This window comes from Camellia sinensis, chromosome 12, assembly GCF_055761805.1.
Source record: "Camellia sinensis isolate YWXY chromosome 12, ASM5576180v1, whole genome shotgun sequence".
NCBI lineage: Eukaryota > Viridiplantae > Streptophyta > Magnoliopsida > Ericales > Theaceae > Camellia > Camellia sinensis.
Window position 1 is genome coordinate 122,296,358 of NC_138972.1, and position 22,157 is coordinate 122,318,514.

General features: G+C 37.6%; 2 pseudogenes; one reads left to right on the forward strand and one right to left on the reverse strand.

Moving 5' to 3' along the window:
• LOC114293746 (uncharacterized) overlaps window positions 1–20,147 on the reverse strand; it is a 67,252-nt pseudogene extending 47,105 nt beyond the window's left edge.
• LOC145789121 (mannosyl-oligosaccharide glucosidase GCS1-like) overlaps window positions 1–22,157 on the forward strand; it is a 377,152-nt pseudogene that overhangs the window by 295,951 nt on the left and 59,044 nt on the right.

Sequence of the window (22,157 nt, forward strand, 5' to 3'; positions counted from 1 at the left end):
CAAATTGTTACATAAATAAGCTAAGTTTGAATATAATTTTAATCTTGTTAAATTATCAAAGCAAGTTTGAACAACTTACAACTTGACTCATTTTCAGCCATACTCTTATGAAGAGAAATTTAATACAATATGTGATGGTATTTATATGTCCCCATTGTCCCTATTATAAAAGTTATACGTAATAGTTAATTATTTTTTTTTCCAAGTTTACCTATTATAAAAAAAGAAAGAAAGGAAATCTCATATAAGATCGTGAATTTTTTTAATTTTATTTTATTCAAAGGTCATGAGTTAAATATGAATTATTACCTGAAAAAGTATACAAGTTCATGTGAGTTTATTTTATTTTATTTTATTTTTTGATTCAAAGGCCATGAGAATTTTTTCTGGAAGGGAATTATTACCTGAAAAGTATACAAATGAAATTGACATGAGATCTTGGTAAGTTCAAAAAGAAATTAAAGAAAAAAAAAATTAAAAACCTTGTAAACTACTTATAGATTAAAATAGCTAAAGGCTCAGAAATTGTATCTAGAATCTTACTCTAAAAATTAACGTAGGATTTAAATTTAACTTTTATGCGGTAGTAATTATATTTAAAATGAATTTAAATGATATTGAATTTTTAAAATAAATAATATTACTGATTATAGGTATATTTGTCCTGGGTAAAGCATTGCACATGCATTGCTTCAACTTTATGGATTATTTCAAGTCCATGCAATGATGGCATTGGAAGAAATTGAAGTGGTAGTACAGTAACAGAGTAGAAACAAATCAAAAACTTAGTACAATAATAGTGTCAGAAACAAATCAAAATCAAAATCAAAGATAGAGATTGAGCCTCCATGCATTGCGTTATGTCTTTTACCAATTTTGGATAGGGAGAGGGGGACCTCTGCCTTGAACATTTTTTTCCAATTAAAGAATTTCCAAGCTGGCGATGATCATGAAAATGCTGATGTTTTTCTCAGCTTAAAATCCCTCAGATATTTTATCGTCTTCTACAATTCTTTTTTTTATTTTACTAATTTAAAATAAAAAAATAAATAGGAGAGCTCAATTCATTGTGATAATCTTTTATAAGAATAATTATAAGAGTTCCTATTTGCAAGAGATTTAGAACCAAAACGAGACGAGGAGAGGCATGGATGGACCCCTAGTCCCACCAACATCCTGAAGAGCTAAAGTTGGGATATGAGACTCACATCACCCTCACAAAGACTCGAACCTAAAGTTATAGGTTGGCTAAACTAACGTGATGCTCAAAGAGCCCTATGTTACGATGGTATTTAATATTTTGTTATTGAAGTATTAGGCTTTTGGAGTAAAATTATATGACAAGTAGCACATGACACTCTAAAATACCTCAATAATTTTATATGACATAGAGGCTGAGAAATTATCAATATTTCCTATTCTTCCTATGGTGTAGAGTTTGAAATGAATTTTATATTTGACAGTTGTGCTGTGAATGATTATATACAAGCAGTTAGGAGCTTGACATGCGAGATGCTAGATCTAGTGGTTGAAGGTTTATTTGTTCCAGACAAATCCGTCTTCAGTAGGCTCATCAGAGACGTCCATAGTGATTCATGTTTCAGGCTCAATCACTACCCTCCTATGGAAAACTCTAGGGAGTGGGATCCATCTCCAAAGCTTAATGCAAACACTCGTATGAGGTTTGGAGAGCATTCTGACCCTCAAATCTTGACCATCCTGCGATCAAACGATGTTGAAGGCCTTCAAATTTGTTTACATGATGGGTTATGGGTCCCTGTCACTCCTGACCCCACTGAATTTTGCGTGTTTGTGGGTGATGTTTTACAGGTTAGTATATATATTCATTTTTATTATTTTACCCATATTCAGTATGCAATTATTATTTATTTTTTATACAGAAATTATGTTTGTATGACATTTTCATTAACTCCCATTAAGCTTGACAAGTCAAAACTATGAAACTAGAAAGAAAACAACACTCCCAAAATGAAATGTATGAACTAAATTTATTTTAAATATGATTCATACTACATTAATATAAACTTATATCATATATTTTATTTTCGGGATACTTTTTCATGGCACATATCTTTTCCAATTTTGTTATTGACATATTCCTAATTGATGTTGGCAATGAAAGGCTATGACAAATGGAAAGTTTGTGAGCGCAAGACACAGAGTAATAGTAGCAAATTCAGTGAAACCCAGAATGTCAATGATATATTTTGGGGCTCCACCCCTTAATGCATGGATCTCTCCTCTTCCAAAGATGGTATCACCCCCAAAACCAAGTCTCTACAAACCGTTCACTTGGAGTGAATTCAAGAAAGCTGCCTACTCTCTACCTTTGGAAGATTGTCGTCTCAACCGTTTTAAAGATTCTCTTCAATTAAGTCTAAGAACACAAAAACTATAGTCACAAAATATGACACATAATTTATATTAATGGATAAGATTTTTTAAAAGTGGATCTAATCCCTTCATATCAAATTCTGTAAAATTTTATCTATTTATGCGTATTCTGTGTTTAATTTTTATATTCATAACTGAATTATATATATGTGTGTGTGCGCGCGTGTGTGTTTGATAGAAGTTAAAGGAAGGGTGTGTCTGAATTACGATGGCAGGGGAACTTTTTGTGCTCCAAGTGCTTCGGCTATGTATTTATGTGTTTTTTTCATTATGCTTCAAGTGGGAAATGATTTGTGCTTTTACATTAAAAAAAACTATAGTGTGAGTTTGGATCAATAGAAATAAAGATTCTTTTCCTCAATACGTACAATGACCTTTTGCGTTGGATTTCGCCCTTAAGAAAATGCTTTTGTTGCTCCTCCTTTCTTCTTCTTCTTCTTTTTTATTTATTTTTTATTTTTATTTTCTTTTGGTTTTTTGTTTTCTCATTTGGTCAATAAATTTGAAGCACAGTAATATTATGAACTGTTAATGTACACCTCCTACACCACTAAAACCTACCACTACCACTACACACCTCCACTACTCCTCACCCACTCCACCTACCACCTCCACTATACCTACTACCACCACCCACTCTACACCTACTACTCCCAAAACCTCTCTATATATAGGACTTGTAATATACAGATCAATATACACAACATCAATACATCCATCAATAATAATACATCAATTTTAACATGGTATCAGAGCAAGGTTAAGACCTTAGTATTTCTCGCTTCACCGGCGGGCGGCAACCTCGCCTTGGCCGCCCGCCGGATCTCAACCTAGTCTGCTAAAATTTTCTACCCATACCTTTCCATCACTGCCTAAATCCTCTCTCCTTCACCACCACTGCTTCCTAGTTGATGAATCTGTTGCTCCATCTGAACGGAAGGGCAGCTCTCTGGTTTCGGATTCCGGTTCAAGCTCGGACTGCCGGAGAGTTTCTTTCTCTCCAGTGAATCAGTAGGAAAGATACTAGACACAAACACAGCCCATCTCCTCCACCCAATCTTGTTTTAGGGATGCTTAAGAGAATTATTGTGGTTCTGTTGATTGGGTTGCTAGCATGGGCATATCAGACCATGTGCCCTCCACCTCCCAAAACCTGTGGCTCCCCAGGTGGTCCACCCATTACTGCACCAAGAATAAAGCTTAGGAATAGTTGAAGAACTTGGTGTGTATCTTGTGTCCGTTGACAGACTCGGGCTTTCTTCCATGGGTCTCTGATCTCGGTGGCGAATCGGTCCCATGGCCTCTTCCGAACGCCCCTGTACCTAATCCCCTTGTCTTCCGCCGCCGTGGTCGCCAGAGCTCTACCGCGTCGCCGCCATCCCTGGCACCACTGCAACCACCATTGTTCTAGTGTCGCTGCTCCTTTGCCATCCGTCGTTGAGTTTGGATCGATAGCCGCTTCAACCGACAAGGTCACGCTCGCTGGTCCTGTCCCGTCTCCGATGAGCTCGAGCCGTGCCGGTGGGAATCTGCGCTCTCTGATCTGTTGAGATCTGAAATTCTGTGTCTCTCTTCTCCTCTCTCTGTCTCTTTATATTTTTTGGGGTTTCTTGCTGGTCTGGTTGGAATGATTTATTCTATTTGTTACAGAGAACATCATCACGACAGGCATCACACCTCTCGGTTCCCCACTATCCCTTTTCATTTTTTAATTTATGTTATCTTTTTACTTTTCATCATGTTCGCACTCTCTTCAATCTTTTTTTTTCTTTTCTTTTCTATATATACATACATATTTTTTTTATATAATACCAACCCATCATTCCTACTTTATTTAATCAATCAGTCTGATTCCCCCTGTTGCCAGACCTATCATTCATCCCGAGTCTCTAGAATATCTATATATATATATATATTAAAAACAAAAAAAAAAAAAAAAAAAAAAACCCGATCTTTCTCAACTATCCCATCCACACATATTGTTTTTTTTTTTTTTATCTATTTTATTTCTTTATTTATTTTATTTTATTTTTTTTTATTTTTTATTTTTCGAACAAAACACCAACACCAACATCACACCGCTGTTTTTCATATGTCCCATCCACAAATTTTTTATCTATTTTCTTTATCCATTGTTTTCTTTTATTTTATTTTTATTCTTAAACCCAAGCACAACATTCCACAATCTTGTCATTTATTCATCTCAGGGATCTACCCCGATCACCGTTTTACACCACAAAAAAAAAAAAAAAAAAAAAAAAAACAACAACAACAACAACAACAACACCGGCTTTGTTTACTTTTCTGCAGATGGCCACACACCGCCATCCCTTCTCTACTCTGCCGCCGGTCTCTTCTTCTTGCCTCCGTCTTGGCCAGCCCTTGACGGTGTTGCCTCTGTGTTTTCCACTCCACTGGGCATGATCACTACTCCCTGCTCCTCCACTGCAACATATGGCGGCCCTCCAAATCGGAACATCACGGTGGCCTTCCGCTTCAGCTCCTTGTTTTCTGCCCTTAGCACGCTTATCTCTGCTCGCGCATCCTTATACATGCGTTGGAGCAGAGCCAGCTGGGAGTTTAATTGTTGCACCTCATTAGTCCTACTCTGTAGCCGGTGCGACAGATTTGTGACCGCCGTCATGGACTCCACACATGCCTTCAACGTATACTGATTGGCTTCCACATCCGACTGCACCGCCATTTTTTGCTCCACAGACCGCATCGGAAAGTTCAGCGGAGCAAACCCAGCAGTGTTTGGTTGAGGTTCACTGGCCACCGCACCAGTTCTCTCTCCTGTGGACTCGTTGAGGTCGGGAAAGAGGGTAAGCAGCCCACGGGACGACGAAGCCATTTTCTGGGCAACAGCAACAGAGTGTTACAGCCTATCTCTCTCAGCAAAATGACCTCTCTTTCTCAGCAAAATGAAGAAGTTTTCAGAGGTTTCTCTCAGTTTTTCTGTCTCAGTTTCTGCCTCCTCCGCTTCGGTTTATAACGACCATGACACAGAGACAGCCACGCGCATCGCGCGCCTTTTGACACCGACAACCTGGCACGCCTTTTCATGGCACACCTTTTCATGACTCGGGCACGTCTTTTGATGACACGCCTTTTGATGGCACACCTTTTGAGGGCACGACTTTTGAGGGCTCGATATCTACATCCATGTATATTTTTTGGGCAGCCTATATACACCCTCATACAGTGTCTTTTACACCGGCCAGCTTTATCAATCCCTTTGTTTCAACCTCAAATAGGTTTCTATCTTCACACCTATTTGAGTTTGAGGGGGGGTTATACACAGTATCATGTATAAGTCACTCATGGCGCACTCCCTAAGTCGCCCCCTTGGTACACCACCACAACATTCTACAACGGTCCGACATGACCCCATAAATTGATTCCGGTCAGCTTCTACAACGGTCCGACATGACCCCGTAAACTGTCTTCTACAACGGTCCGACATGACCCCATAAACTGTCTTCTACAACGGTCCGACATGACCCCGTAAACTGTCCTGCTACATCGGTCCGACATGACCCCGTAAACTGTCTTCTACAACGGTCCGACATGACCCCGTAAACTGTCTTCTACAACGGTCCGACATGACCCCGTAAACTGTCCTGCTACAACGGTCCGACATGACCCCGTAAACTGTCTTCTACATCGGTCTGACACGACCACACAGTGTCTGCTACATCAGGTCCGACATGACCCCGTAAACTGTCTTCTACAACGGTCCGACATGACCCCGTAAACTGTCCTGCTACAACGGTCCGACATGACCCCGTAAACTGTCTTCTACATCGGTCTGACACGACCACACAGTGTCTGCTACAACGGTCCGACATGACCCCATAAACTGTCTGCTACATCGGTCTGACACGACCATACCGTGTCTCCTATCCTGTTTTATTTATCAGTTTATTTTTCTGTTTTGTTACTCTCTTCAAACTCAAGTTGGTTAGTTCCTATCCTCCTTGAGTTTGAGGGGGGCTGTTAATGTACACCTCCTACACCACTAAAACCTACCACTACCACTACACACCTCCACTACTCCTCACCCACTCCACCTACCACCTCCACTATACCTACTACCACCACCCACTCTACACCTACTACTCCCAAAACCTCTCTATATATAGGACTTGTAATATACAGATCAATATACACAACATCAATACATCCATCAATAATAATACATCAATTTTAACATGAACTAAGAGAATTTTTTTTTTTTTTCAAAAAAAACTCTGAAAAAATGAAGTGTTGTTGTAATTGTTGGGTATACCTCCTTATTGGAGTGTGAGACCCAATTGATTTATTAAAAGAGTTTTAATTTGGCTTGGTTTAGTATAATATATTTTTATATATTATATTTGAGGAGACCCAATTCAATTTGGATACAATTAGGATTTAATTATAAAAATCCAAGATTCACAACATATATAATATATATATATTGTCTTCGTTTTTGCTGGGGAAAAAAAAAAGAGGCGCAGCGGCTGCCTTACTTGATTTGTTTTTCCCGAAGTTGAGAAACACAGCAACAAACATTGATTTGTGTGGGTGCACAGTGGGTTTGTTTCAGTTTTGTGTGGAAGTTGATTTGGTTCGTTATTTTGGGTCTTCTACAACTTTGGTTCTGAAGATTTTGGTTCATCTATTTGGTGAGGTCTTTCCTCTTTGTTTATTTGTGATTATTTGGAATTCACCTAAGGGTGGTTTGTGAGACCATTAGTGTCTCGTTTGTAATCGTTTGGAACTTATTTGGTTGATAGTGGAATCGGATTTCGATCCCGTGGACGTACCTCACATTGAGGGAACCACGTAAAAATTCTTGTGTTGCCTTTGATTTAATTTTTCCGCATTAGTTTTTATTCCCATTGATTGATTTACTTGTGGGGAATCACATCGATTTTCCCTAACAACTGGTATCAGAGCTTACGGTTTATTTGGGTCTATTTATTTGTGTAAATCAATGGAGGGGAATGTGGGTCGTATGTCTAGCTTCAATGGAAGCAATTGGGTAACTTGAAAAACTAAAATGGAGGACCTATTATTTTGTAAAGATTTATATGGACCCATTGAGGGTGATTCTGGCAAACCCGAGGGTATGAAAGATGATGAATGGAATAGGCTTAATCGAAAAGCCGTTGGTGTTATCCGTCAATGGATTGATGACAGTGTGTTTCATCATGTTGCTACTGAAACTTCAGCACATGATTTATGGAAAAAATTAGAGGGCCTTTATGATAGGAAATCAGCCACAAATAAAGCATTTCTGTTTCGTAAGTTGGTTAATTTAAAATATAAAGAGGGCAGCCCTATTCCGGAACATCTGAATGAAATAAAGAGTATTGTTAACCAACTTGCTTCTATGAAAATTGTTTTTGATGATGAGTTGCAGGCTTTGATGCTACTTAGTTCTTTGCCCGAAAGTTGGGAGACTTTGGTTGTGACCGTCAGTAATTCAGCGCCCGATGGAGTTGTCACAATGGGCCAAGTCACTAGTAGCCTGTTGAATGAAGAAACTAGAAGAAAATCAGCAGGTTCCTCTCATTCGGAAGCATTCGTTGTGAGAGGTCGAAGCAAAACAAGGGGGAGGAGTAAGACTCCTCATGGTCGTGATCAAAGCCGTGACAAATCGAAAGATGGTTCTTTTTCAAAGAAAGACATTGAGTGTTATTATTGCCATGAGAAAGGGCACATGAAGCGGGAATGCCGAAAGCTCAAGAATAAGGAGAAAAGGCGTGACAAAAGTGTGGACAAGAAGCAAGAAGACACAACGGCAGTTACTACCAATGCTGATCTCATGGTTGTTTGTGAAGATGAATGTATCAATTTTGTGGGCCAAGAGAGCAATTGGGTGATTGATTCCGGTGCTTCTTTTCATGTGACTTCTCGAGTTGATTTCTTCACTACCTATACCGAAGGAGATTATGGCTCTGTTCGAATGGGTAATGAAGGTTTGTCCAAGATTATCGGCATGGGTAATGTTTGCTTGGAAACAAATCTGGGCTGCAAGTTGTTGCTTAAAGATGTGAGGCATGTTCCCGACATTCGCCTCAATTTGATCTCTACCGGGAAGCTAGATGATGAAGGCTACAACAACAAATTTGGTGATGGAATATGGAAGCTCACAAAAGGTTCCTTGGTGGTGGCTAAGTGTAAGAAGACTCATACACTTTATTCGATGCAAGGAAAAATTTGTAAAGGTGTTGTCAATGCACTTGAAGAAGATACTTCTACTGAATTATGGCACAAGCGGCTTGGCCATATGAGTGAAAAGGGGCTGCAAGTATTGTTCAAGAAAGAGCTTCTACCCGGTTTGAAAGGTACACATCTTAAAACTTGTGTTCATTGTTTGGCGGGTAAACAACATAGAGTTTCTTTTCATAAAAATGTTGCTTCTAGAAAAGAAAATGTTTTGGAGTTGATTCACTCGGATGTTTGTGGTCCTTTAAAAGTTAGAACACATAGTGGTGCACTTTATTTTGTTACTTTCATTGATGATTATTCAAGGAAAGTTTGGGCTTTTCTACTAAAAACTAAAGATCAAGTTTTAGAAGTATTTAAGCATTTTCAGGCCATGGTTGAAAGAGAAACAGGGCAAAAATTGAAGTGCATCCGATCAGACAATGGTGGTGAATACATTGGGCCATTTGATGAGTATTGTCGCAGCCAAGGTATTCGACACCAAAAGACAGTTAAGAAGACTCCTCAACAAAATGGCGTTGCCGAGAGGATGAACCGCACAATTGTGGAAAGAACAAGGTGTTTGCTTTCACAAGCTAAATTGCCAAGATCCTTTTGGGGTGAGGCGTTGAAGACAGCGGTTGACGTGATCAATTTGTCTCCTTCCTATCCTTTGAATGGTGATGTTCCAGAAAGAGTTTGGACCGGCAAAGATGTGTCTTATGAGCACTTGAGAGTGTTTGGTTGCCGAGCCTTTGTTCACATTCCAAAAGATGAAAGGTCCAAGCTTGATAGCAAGTCAAAACAATGTATTTTTCTTGGCTATGGGCGTGATGAATTCGGGTATAGATTGTGGGATCCGGTCGACAAGAAAGTCATTCGAAGCCGTGATGTTGTGTTTCTTGAAGACCAAACAATTGAAGACTTTGGCAAAGGTGATCAACCAGAACCAAAAACAAGTGATCCCATTGACATAGATCCATCTCCTTCATCTTCAGTTGATAATGAAAATGGGGGAGATGTGCAGCCACCTATTGAAGATGTAGAGGATGATGCTAATTCTAATGAAGTTGAGCCAGAAATTGAGGAAGAGCATCCAACTCAAGTACCGTCACCACAACTTGAGTTGAGGAAATCTACAAGGGACCGACAACCTTCAAGAAAGTATCCTCCCAATGAATTTGTGTTGATTTCTGATCAAGGGGAGCCTGAGAGCTACCAAGAAGCAATTGAGCATGCAAAGAAAGGTGATTGGAAAAAGGCCATGGAAGAGGAGATGAATTCCTTAGTTGAAAATCACACTTATGATTTAGTGAAGTTGCCTAAAGGGAGGAAAATTCTGAAAAATAAGTGGGTCTTCAAATTGAAGAATGATGGCAAGAATCTGAGGTACAAGGCACGTCTTGTTGTGAAAGGCTTTGGGCAAAAGAAAGGTATTGATTTTGACGAGATTTTCTCACCAGTTGTAAAGATGTCTTCTATTCGGGTTGTACTTGGCATGGCTGCAAGTATGAACCTTGAAGTTGAGCAACTTGATGTGAAGACCGCGTTTCTGCATGGTGATCTTGAAGAAGAAATTTACATGGAGCAACCGGAAGGCTTTGTGGAAAAAGGGAAAGAGAAATTTGTTTGCAAATTGAAGAAAAGTTTGTATGGTCTCAAGCAAGCCCCGCGGCAATGGTACAAAAAATTTGACTCTTTCATGATGAATAATGGTTTTTCTAAAACCACTTCGGATCATTGTGTGTTTGTGAAAAATTTTCCAGATGGTAAATTTATTATTCTTTTGCTTTATGTTGATGACATGTTAATTGTGGGTCAAGATTCTACCATGATAAACAGGTTGAAATTGGAGTTAAGCAAGTCTTTTGCTATGAAAGATTTGGGACCGGCAAAGCAAATTCTTGGTATGAAAATTGTTCGTGATCGCAAAGAGGGACTGATTTGGTTGTCTCAAGAAAGCTACATCGAGAAAGTTCTTGAGAGGTTTAATATGGATAAAGCAAAGCCGGTTGGTTGTCCACTTGCGGGTCACTTCAAGCTTAGTTCGAATCAATGTCCTACAAGTGAGAAAGACAAAGAAGAGATGTTGAAAGTTCCTTATGCTTCAGCAGTTGGTTCTTTGATGTACGCCATGGTTTGTACAAGGCCGGATATTGCTCACGCAGTTGGTGTAGTGAGTCAGTTTCTCTCTAATCCGGGTAAAGAACATTGGGCAGCGGTAAAATGGATTCTAAGGTATCTTCGAGGGACTTCGAAGGTGTGTTTGTGTTTTGGGGATGGTAAGCCGATGCTTGATGGGTTCACAGATTCTGACATGGCCGGTGATGTTGATTCTCGGAAATCTACTTCGGGGTATTTGATGACTTTTGCAGGGGGAGCTGTGGCATGGCAATCTAAATTACAAAAATGTGTTGCTCTCTCAACTACCGAAGCTGAATTTATTGCCATTACGGAAGCTTGCAAAGAAGAGTTATGGTTGAAGAAATTTTTGCAAGAGTTGGGTTTGAAGCAAGAAAAGTATGTGCTTTATTGTGATAGTCAAAGTGCTATTCACTTGAGTAAAAATTCTACTTTTCATTCGAGATCGAAACACATTGATGTGAGATACCATTGGATTCGTGATGTGTTAGATTCGAAATTGTTACAACTCGAAAAGGTTCACACAGATGATAATATTTCAGATATGTTGACGAAGACTTTGTCGAGGGACAAACATTTAAAGTGTCGAACTTTGGCGGGTATGGTTGATGTCTCCACCTAAGTCGGTAGGGGGAGAATTGTTGGGTATACCTCCTTATTGGAGTGTGGGACCCAATTGATTTATTAAAAGAGTTTTAATTTGGCTTGGTTTAGTATAATATATTTTTATATATTATATTTGAGGAGACCCAATTCAATTTGGATACAATTAGGATTTAATTATAAAAATCCAAGATTCACAACATATATAATATATATATATATTGTCTTCGTTTTTGCTGGGGAAAAAAAAAAGAGGCGCAGCGGCTGCCTTACTTGATTTGTTTTTCCCGAAGTTGAGAAACACAGCAACAAACATTGATTTGTGTGGGTGCACAGTGGGTTTGTTTCAGTTTTGTGTGGAAGTTGATTTGGTTCGTTATTTTGGGTCTTCTACAACTTTGGTTCTGAAGATTTTGGTTCATCTATTTGGTGAGGTCTTTCCTCTTTGTTTATTTGTGATTATTTGGAATTCACCTAAGGGTGGTTTGTGAGACCATTAGTGTCTCGTTTGTAATCGTTTGGAACTTATTTGGTTGATAGTGGAATCGGATTTCGATCCCGTGGACGTACCTCACATTGAGGGAACCACGTAAAAATTCTTGTGTTGCCTTTGATTTAATTTTTCCGCATTAGTTTTTATTCCCATTGATTGATTTACTTGTGGGGAATCACATCGATTTTCCCTAACAGTAATTTGTTTAAATATGGGTTCCATTGTACAATAAGGGAACGAGTTCGGCAATTTTTTTGTTGCTTTCTTTTTCTTTTTTTTTTCTCTTCTTTTTTCATTAGTGAAATTTTTACAAATATCTTTAAAATTTATTTATCCTTTTTAGGTATTTTTAGACCAAACTAGAATAATAATTTTTTTAAAACCAAATTTGAAAAAAGTCCATGAAAAACAAGGTAAATAGTGTTTTTTTGTTTTTTTCCGTCTTAGTGAACTTTTTTCAAAATTGACTCATTTTTTATTATTGAATTTTTTTGGTGTTCTAAAAGCACCTAAAAACTAAAAAACTGATCTAAAAGGACCTAAAAACTTAAAAACTGATAGTTTCATGAAGAAGTTGTGGTCGACAATCTGGGTTGTAGTAGTGGTGAAATCACCAAGAATAGAAGTAGTGGTCGCATCTCTCACAGTTGACGGTGGTGGTAGGCAGTGATGTAATTAGGGTTAGGGTTTCAAGAAAAGAGGAGAATGGAAGGAAGAAGAAGAAAGAAGGTTATTGGTGAGGATGAAGATGAAAGTGGTGGCTGCCGATGGGAGTGAAAGTGGTGATGGGTTGGATGCCAGGAGCAAGGATCTCCTCATTGACTCTTCTCCTTGACTCCCTACTTTATGGGCCATTGGGTCCACTTTTGGACCAAATTTCGATGATTCGAACTGTTTATGTTTTAGAATTTGTCATTTATATCATACTTGTAAAAATTCAAATTGATCGAATATCGAAAGAACTAAAAATCATTTATTAAAAAAATTTAATAAATAGTTTTACTGTTTAATAAAATTTTAGTTCACGTGGTTTTTGATATCTGATCGACTTGATTTTTTTATAGGTATGATATACATGACAAATTCTAAAATTTGAACGGTTCGGATCATCGAAATTGGGCCCAAAAATGGACCTAATAGCCCATCAAGTAGGGAGTCAAGGAGGAAAGTCAAGGAGGAGATCTTTATGCTAGAAGGTGTTGGCGGAAGTGGAAGTAATAATGGAATTAGGGTTAGGGTTAGACTTGGGAGTATAGGGATGGGGACAAAATTGAAATTTGATGTTAGGAAAAAATTGTAATAAAATAAAATAAAATAAATGAGGGGTCCAAAGAAAAAAGTTAGGCATTACCCTCTTTACTTATTGTTAACCCATAGGCTCGATTTTTTTTGAGCGATGAATAATACGATTGCATTAGTAATGAGTGGGTTCGCAAAAAATCATATTTATTTTTGAAATGTGCCATGGGATTAAGAGTCCCATGGGATTTTGAAACCCTTCCACAGAGATCATGTTTGTTTGGACAGACTGGATAAAGAGAGATTGTAATCTATCAGACTATTAATCATGAAATATATAGTCCCTGAACTATTTAGTTAGAAAGAATGTGTATCCCGTGTTTGTTTTATCATGATTTTAGATATTTGGAAATGACTATTCTATTGAATTTAATGTTTGATTGAAATATTATGAAGAAAAATAAATGCTTAATAGACTATTTTACCTTTTTCAATTATTTATTTAGTAATAGTAATACTAAATTTGTCTTTAATATTTTAATTGTTTTTTTGTAGATTAAATAAAAAATTATTTAATTTTATTTAATTTTTTTAAAATTAAATAAATTTATTTATTTAATTTTAATTAAGTAAATAAAACATCAATAAAAAATTTATGTTATTTTTAAAATAAAATTTTAAATAATTTTTTTAAATATTAAATATTAAATAATCAGTTTAAATAAAAAAATCAATAAAAATTAAATAATGAAATGAAATAAAATATCAACAAAAACTTAAAATAAAACATAAATAAAAAATCTATAAAAATTTGTTTAAAAAATTAAGCAAATAAACATCAATAAAAATTAAATTAAATTAAATTATTTTATTTTATTTCTTAACTGAGATTTTTATATTTTATTTCATTTTACTTACTAAATACAATACATAATGAAATCAAATACTTGGAGGGCAAATGTGTCATTTTACAACTTAGTCCCATGAGATTCCAATCTCACCATTTCTATTCTACATCCCTCTAGGACACAATAGTCCAACATATATGGGATTGATAGTCCGGTAAGACTCTTAATTTAGCCTATAAATTCTCACCAAATAATGGATTCCATAATAGATTGGACATGGAGTCAAATCCCTCCTCCAATGCTTTCAAACAAACATTCCCTAGCAATCCCATGGAGAGATAGTATTGTAAAACGAATATTTCACCCTTCATATTATAAAACAACTAAGTTACCTTCTATATAACAAGAGTTTTTATGGAATTTTATAAATTTTACATTAAACTAATATTACTGTAAAATGCACAAATAAACACAATTTATGTTATGTCTCCAACATCAAACTAGTAATCCCCCCTTATGTTCTTTCTTTTTCTTTTTTTTTTGTTTTTTGTTTTTCGGTGCATGTTGATGTAAAAAATTAATTAATTTTTAATTTGAGTGGTGTCATATTGTTCAGTGAAAAAAGAAGGGGTAATTACCATTTAGTGGTAATTTATAAAAATAATTACATATTAATGAAATAAATTATAATTATAATTTTAATATTTATAATATTTATTATTTTTTGTAATTATTTTCTGAGAAAATTATTTATGAGTCCTATTAGGAAGACTTATGCTACATATAGTCCTACTAAAAAACTTATGTTTCCATAAGTCCTGTGTGAAGTTTGTTGACACATTTACCCTCAATATTAGTTGTTAATATCATAAATAATGGTAAAACCATATATAGGAAATTGAATGTTACCATAGATTAAGTTTGCAAAACGTAACGTGACACCTACATAAACGTAACATAACGTGACACCTATATAAACGTAACGTAACGTGACATGTTACGTTTCGCAAATTTACTAGGTTTTTGATTTTTTAAATTGAATGTGAAAATGTTATTTGTTCGTGTATTTTGAAATTCACATTCATATAGATATGATTTAGGAAAGAAAATTGATTTTTTCCCCGAATTTTGCCCCCCCGAATCCCCCCGACGTCGTTTTGGGCATTTTTTTTTTTTTTCTTCTTTATGCAGGTCTGAGACAGAGGGAGAGGGAAAGAAAGAGAAAGAGGAAGAGAAGAGAGAAGAAGAGAGGAGAAGAGAAAGAGGACAAGAAGAGGGAATGGAGCCCTCCGCTTCCATCGTCGGCCGATCGTCGCAGCTCACAGCTCGTTGCTTGGCGCAGCTTGTCGCAGCTCGTCGGCCGATCATCTTCGCCTCTACCTCTGCCCCCTGCCTAGCCCGGTTGATGTTGGCCTCTCCAGTCCTTCTTCTTCTTCTTCTTTCTTCGTTCTTCTTTCTTTTTCTTTTCAAATTCGGGCAATTCGGGGGGGGGGGGGGGAGGGGCTCTTTTCGAGCTACATATCACTTCTGATCTAGAAAATTGAATGTTACCATAGATTAAGTTTGCGAAACGTAACGTGACACCTACATAAACGTAACGTAATATGACCATATAAGATAGGACATTACATAAACGTAACGTGACGTGACACCTACATAAACGTAACGTAACGTGACACCTACATAAACGTAACGTAACGTGACACCTACATATACGTAACGTAACGTGTCACGTTACGTTTCGCAAACTTATTAGGTTTTTGATTTTTTAAATTCAATTTCCTATATATGGTTTTGCCATTATAGTGCATAATAGCACATTAATACCATTTATTTACAACTCATAGGATCTTGTAGAATACATTCCTATCTAAATAGAACTTGAAACTCTATAAGAAATTACACAGGATTTAACCTAGCATAAGTGTCTGAAATAGGATTTATAAATAAGTCTCCCTTACTTTCTCTGACATTCACTGTTAGATAATTTTCTCAAAAAAGAAGGTGTAACTGTTGAGTAGTATAACCCATTCCCTCTTTCACAAGAATATTGAACAAATAAGTTTTCTTGATTGATAGTTCCTATTGTCATGCCGTAGAGGCAATACTTCTAAAACATAACCAACTCCAGAAATAACCACAATAGGTTGTCATTCATCCAATCTCAAAAAAACAAATACAATAGTATATACATGTATTGGATTCTTGATATGCACAGACTAGGTAAAGAAGACACGTACATCAGATAGCGCACAATTCTTAGGAAGCTTCGCAAATAGAAAAAATGAACCTTGAGGCTTAAATTGAACCTAGAAGCCAACCCCAGCAAACAACTCGATAGTGTAATTTCTTCTTGATTCATAATCCTAATCACAAATGCAAATACGCATTACAAAAACAATTGGCATTATCATGAGCACAAATTTTATCAGAGTAAGCTATTGCATGCAATCAAATTGACAAATTATTGCTTTCTAAATCCTACTTTTCTCAACGATTCAAAGTATTCTAAAGGGCTTCTCAAAGCAGTCAAGGCAGCTTCTTGGAAAGGTGCTGAAGCAGAGTCCATTAATTTAGTATGTATACTTCTAATTGCAGATGCAATACAAGCATAAGCAACCGCCTATCCAATTCTCCAACCTGATAGAGACACACCCATGTCAACATAGTGCAGATCCAAACATGAGCACACACATAAACTGTTTACTGGTCATTTAAGTAGTGATAGGACCTTAGAAACACTGACACTCCAAGATGGGTGTCGTGTCTATGTCTGACACTATGGGGAGCGTGTGTCCATGTGTCCACTCAAATTTTTTAATTATTATTTGTTTGTAGGACACAATGGGAACACTTCATGGACAAGTGTCCTGTGTTTGGACACACCTCAGGACACTTCTGTAGTTTTTTTTCTATAGTTTCACAAAGCTAATTTGGAATCAAAGTAAAATATATGGAAATAAAGCAAGAATAAGTAGAAAAAAAAAATTAAAATACACCCAAATATACAACGATACCTCTCAGATCTATGTATCCTAAATTTATATTTTTATACACAGTAAATAAAAAAATTGTTGTATCCCTGTCATGCCCGTGTTTTGATTTTTGGAGAATCAACATGTCCTATGTTTGGATCCGTGCTTCTTAAGATAGAACATAATGCACGCATGGTGGAAACACTTCAACAGAATTTTGAAAGAACATGAAATCTTCCAAGATTAGCACATGTAAAGTACAATTCTGGTAGGTAAGATATTGAAGCATGCCTGTAACACTATAAGTCTTGGACAAGGAAAATGTGATGATAGTTTGCCTTTGCATTCCCGGAAGTGAGGCCAAGGATATATGTGTCTCGTTGTCATAAGTAATATGCTCATATACCTGCAGAACATAGATAAAACATAAAAGATCAATTGAAACAAACAGTGGATTTTGGTTAACAAATGAATGAAAAAATCAGCAATTTCCACATTCATTCACTTTTCTTGGTAATTAGCATTAAAAATAGACCATTACATATGGAAAGTTGTTTAGGGGATGGTAGATTTCGCTCATCAGAGAAAAATCCAATACCGGTAAAGAAATCTTCACTATTAATACTAATGTTTAGGTCTCAACTCTGATCATGGAATTAGCACACTGAAGATGCATGATGTTCTAAGAAGATGAATTGATTAATTAGCACTCTGACTGTTTTTTCACTTATTTGTTGTCTTTTCATATTTCATTAGGATATAACATGCCACTCTCATAACATCTTCTCATGTATATTTGTGAACAAAAGTGACAAATTGACTAAACGAAACCACAATATTGACAGTAATAGTTTTCATGAAGGTTCAGTCTTTTGCAGTCACAACCTGGTCCTCAAAGATCTTTCACTTTCCCAAATTTGATGAACTTCTTTTCCCCTTTTATTGAAACCCTCCCCCTTTATGTGTTAAATATATAGACAACCCAGCTTTTTCAGTAGCTCTTGTCATCTATTCTAATCAAGTTAGGTTGTGCTTCTCAAACCACTTCAACTTGCCATTTCAATCTTCAACAATGTATGCAATTGTGACTAGATGGTAACCATTGTCATAAAAAAAAGGACTATTGGGGCATTTGATCTGCTAAACAAAACCTTTCATATGGTCATCTTGATCCTGTTTTTGCTGTTTCCAAAACCCATTATTGTTCAGTTGACCACATGGGGTCAGACAAACCATGCATGTTTCTACTTCTTGTACTTGAAAGTTGAAACTATGCAACTGAGAATGCCTTATGGCATTCAACTAGGTCTCATTCTCATTAATTTACTAATAAGTATCATCCACCATCCCTGTGTCCATCTTTCTCCCTTAACACAAACTATGTGCTAACGCAGTGTGTACGCACTCTGTCTAGTCATAAACAATAAATGTCTCCAACTTTAGCAACATAAATCATAATCTAACCACCAAGTAGGTATTCATGGATCCAACCATGTTCAGCAACAATTCTTTTTCATTCTTTAGCCAAATTCACACTCATTTGATGCTATTGGAACTCACTAATACAGATGATCCAATATGGGACTTATGTTACATAGTTCAAAACAGAGAATATAAACTCGAAGCTCGTCTTGTGTCCTCATTTCGTAGTTATGGTTTGTGTGTATCTAAGAAACCCAATGAATTTGACATATTTTTTCCATTTACAAGTTATGAGACAACTAAATTATCTAAGTCTGTTATACAACAAAGCCGCAAGGAGAATGGAAATAACTATCACGTCATGTGGAATAACTATAATACTCGACAAGTATAATAGAGATGATGTTGATATTCATACTTCGTCAGTTATAGCTAGGCAATCTCTGGTGTGACAAGCTCAAGCAATTGTCTCAAGCTCATCCTTGGTGAATACTTTTCTAGTTGGATTATGAGGGCTGTGCCATTATATATCAATACATTTTTAACTCATAAAGATATCATAAAAAAACAAAAAACGCCCAATTAGTGCACATTAATGTGTGTTTGGGAGGGAAAAGATATCATAATTACAAAAAATTGAACAATTCTAAACATTATTCAAAAAAACATCACCTAATGGTTCAAGCATCATTAGAGTTGTCTGTGTAGTGTGCACAATAATTTTGATAATGCAAACTTCCATTGAATTCCAAACAAATTTCAACCACTTAACCTTGAAGCTTAATGCCCTCTGAACTGAATATACAATTACACAGAAAAGAGATAATAAATTTATCATCACAAATCACAACATAAACCAACCATATGACCAAACTAAATGTTGTGCTACATTTTATGAGATAATGGCATCAATAGCAGAAAATTACTAATGGTGGACAAAAGATGGCTACTTATTTGCTACAAATCTTTTATTGTAATTTCTGTCCTCCAAGCCTTTCGTATATTGCTTTGGAAGTAGTGGTGTTCTAGATTCAATATCAATTTCATTGAGTTTGGAATGGATGCATTGAGAAAATTAAATTTATTGGCAATACTTCGCATTGAATATTATAGGCAATCTTATACAAACTTAATTTAATAATTTACTTTATACTAAAATATTACATAACTTTAACTAAAAAGAGAGACTCTAAGATAATTTAGAAAGCTTAACTTCTCAATTTTTTAACTTTATTAAAATCAGAACACTTCTTTACATCTTCCCCAAACATCACATTCCCATGCAGGATTATACATGACAGAACCCAATAATATCTAACTAAAGAAGCAAAATTGGAACAAAGGCTTCTGGTAAATCCATTAAGGGCACAGCCCTAGACATTCGAGCAGTGCTTGCCCTACCGGCAAGGAGGTCTTCTTCTTCTTCATCTCCTGTGCTCTATTCGCACGCTTTCCGACGCCGACGCCGTTCGCTGGTTTTTCGGCGATCGGTTTTTTTGGGAATCGCTTTTGCTTTTGCGTTTTGCGATTCTTTTCCTTCTCCTTCTCATCCCTTGAAGATGATGAGCAAGTGAAGACCTTGAATATCCACTTCTTCCTTCCAGACCTTGAAGACGAACTCATAGTTCTATGTTCGCCATTGTTGGAGGAGTGAAGCTCGACGTTTGGTAGAGGACCCATTGCTATAGACTCATCAACCGAACTCATAGTTCTCTGTTCACCATTGCTACGGTTTGAAAAGAGAACTATTGCTGCGAGTTCGAGAGCAATAACGACAGAGAACCCCCACAACAACACTTCCAACATAGACATGTCAGTGATGAGGGATAGAAGAGAAAATAAAATTAAAAACAAAAAGTAGAAAGTTGAATACATCGTTGGATTTTTCCGTTTGTGAGAGGGTTGGGGTGAGTTTAGGACTACAGAAAGCTCTGTGAATGAGAATGGTTAGAGAGAGAGAGTTGGGGTGAAAGCTCTGTGAATGAGAATGGTTATGCACTGCTCCCAATAAATATTGGAATTTAATTTTTTTAAATTTAACCTTTTATTTTTTATATATTCTTGTTTGGAATTTTTTTTTAAAATTTCTATTTCAAAAAATGTTGCTTCATTTATTTTGGTTTAATTTAAGAATTTTGAAGTTTACTTATTTATTAGTGTACGGGGAGCAAATATTCCGGCAAGCCCGTACTCCTTTTTTCCGAGCTCCGTTTATGTCCAATCACCTGCGAGTAAGTAACGGTGAGCTACCTGGCGGTGTGTGGCTGGAAAACCCCTCCGACGGTCAAGTTAGCACACACCTTAGTATAAAGAGAAAGAGAGAGGAGTGTTAGAGTGTAGGAATTCCTTACAGAATGTTCGTCTCTCGCGCATGGGGGGGCGCTGACATGCTTATATACCCTCTGCGCCCTATATCCACTCCCAGTCATCTCCTGACACGTGGCTCCGCTATCCCATCTGTCAGCATAAACCTTGCTGAACATCACCTAATCTCAACTACCTGTCTTCTCAGCTGGAGCTCGGCAGCCGAGCTTCTCTATCCACGGCTGTGTTGTGCTTTATACCCAAGCACTTCACTGGCTAAGCCCAAGGAGGACCGGGCTAGGCGGCATCTCGGCAAAGCCTAGCCCGGGGCACCTCCTGTGGTCGGCCTTCTTGCCGATCAAACGATTACCTCGGCTAACCACGTCTTTTCGGGCGCCGGTCACTCAGCTTGACTGGCTCCACCATCGCCTGATCAAGCAGCTCGTTCCAATCGAGCACTGCCTTGCCGAGCAGCTTCTTTACGGTCTGGGGCGACACATACTTGGCCCAACTCCTGCCCGGCCCAAGTCCTGGCAGCCCATCTCCTGGCGGATCGCCGGTCATCTCGGCCTCATGCACAATTAGGCTCTTAACCTGCTCGGCCGTTGCCTCGGCCCAATTCCAGATCATAAATCTCCCTCTCAATTGCCCCTTAATTCCGTCCGCGCGAGCGTGACTGGGATTACCTATACTTCGACCGGGGTAACATTTCTTCGGTCTGCAAAATGCCGAAGGGCGACCGGGCTGGTTAACATTACTGTCTGCAAACTTGCCCGGTTATACTCCTCGGCTGACGTCCTCTTCTTTGAAAGTAGCTCGGTTGGCTCTTCGACTCTTCAACCTGTCTCTTCAGCTCTGACGTCGCCATAAATGGGGACACGTGGCGGGCTGCCATTGGTTCTCGAGCAGCCAACCTGCCGTTTTTCCAGAATTTGAATTTGGGCGGTCTCTTTTGTCTATACACACAAGACCCTTCGTCTCATTTTCCTCCTACTGTCTTTATGCAATCCGACTCGCCAGAGCTCTAGCATCTTCCTCCAAGCCCCGCTTGCCATTCTTTGCGTTTGTGCTCGAAGGAAAAGTAATTACCCCTCACTGGTAAGACCTTCAATCCCTCTTTTGTAGCTATCTTCTTTAATATTTCACACATTAGGGCACTAAAACTTAGTTCTTAGGGCATAGGCCATAGAAACCGTCCCAAACCTCCCACTGTTCTTGGTGTTCTTTATTTTTCCTGAAGAACACTAAAGAACTGGGGCGGACCGGGCTCCTGGTCTTCATTTGATCCAAAAAACCAATCTAACTGAGCAAATAACATGTTTGTCTCAACCCTAGCAAAAACCGAGATAACAAAAGGAATTGGTCGCTCAACCGGGCTAACATCTGGTCTGCTTGGGCGACCGAGCTCCTTAGTTAGCTTAGACGACCGAGGTGGTTTGGCACTCTTAATGACCGAGCTAAAGTCCAGCTCCCTTCGCGCGACCGCGCTCACACTTACACTTGCCATCATTTTCCTAC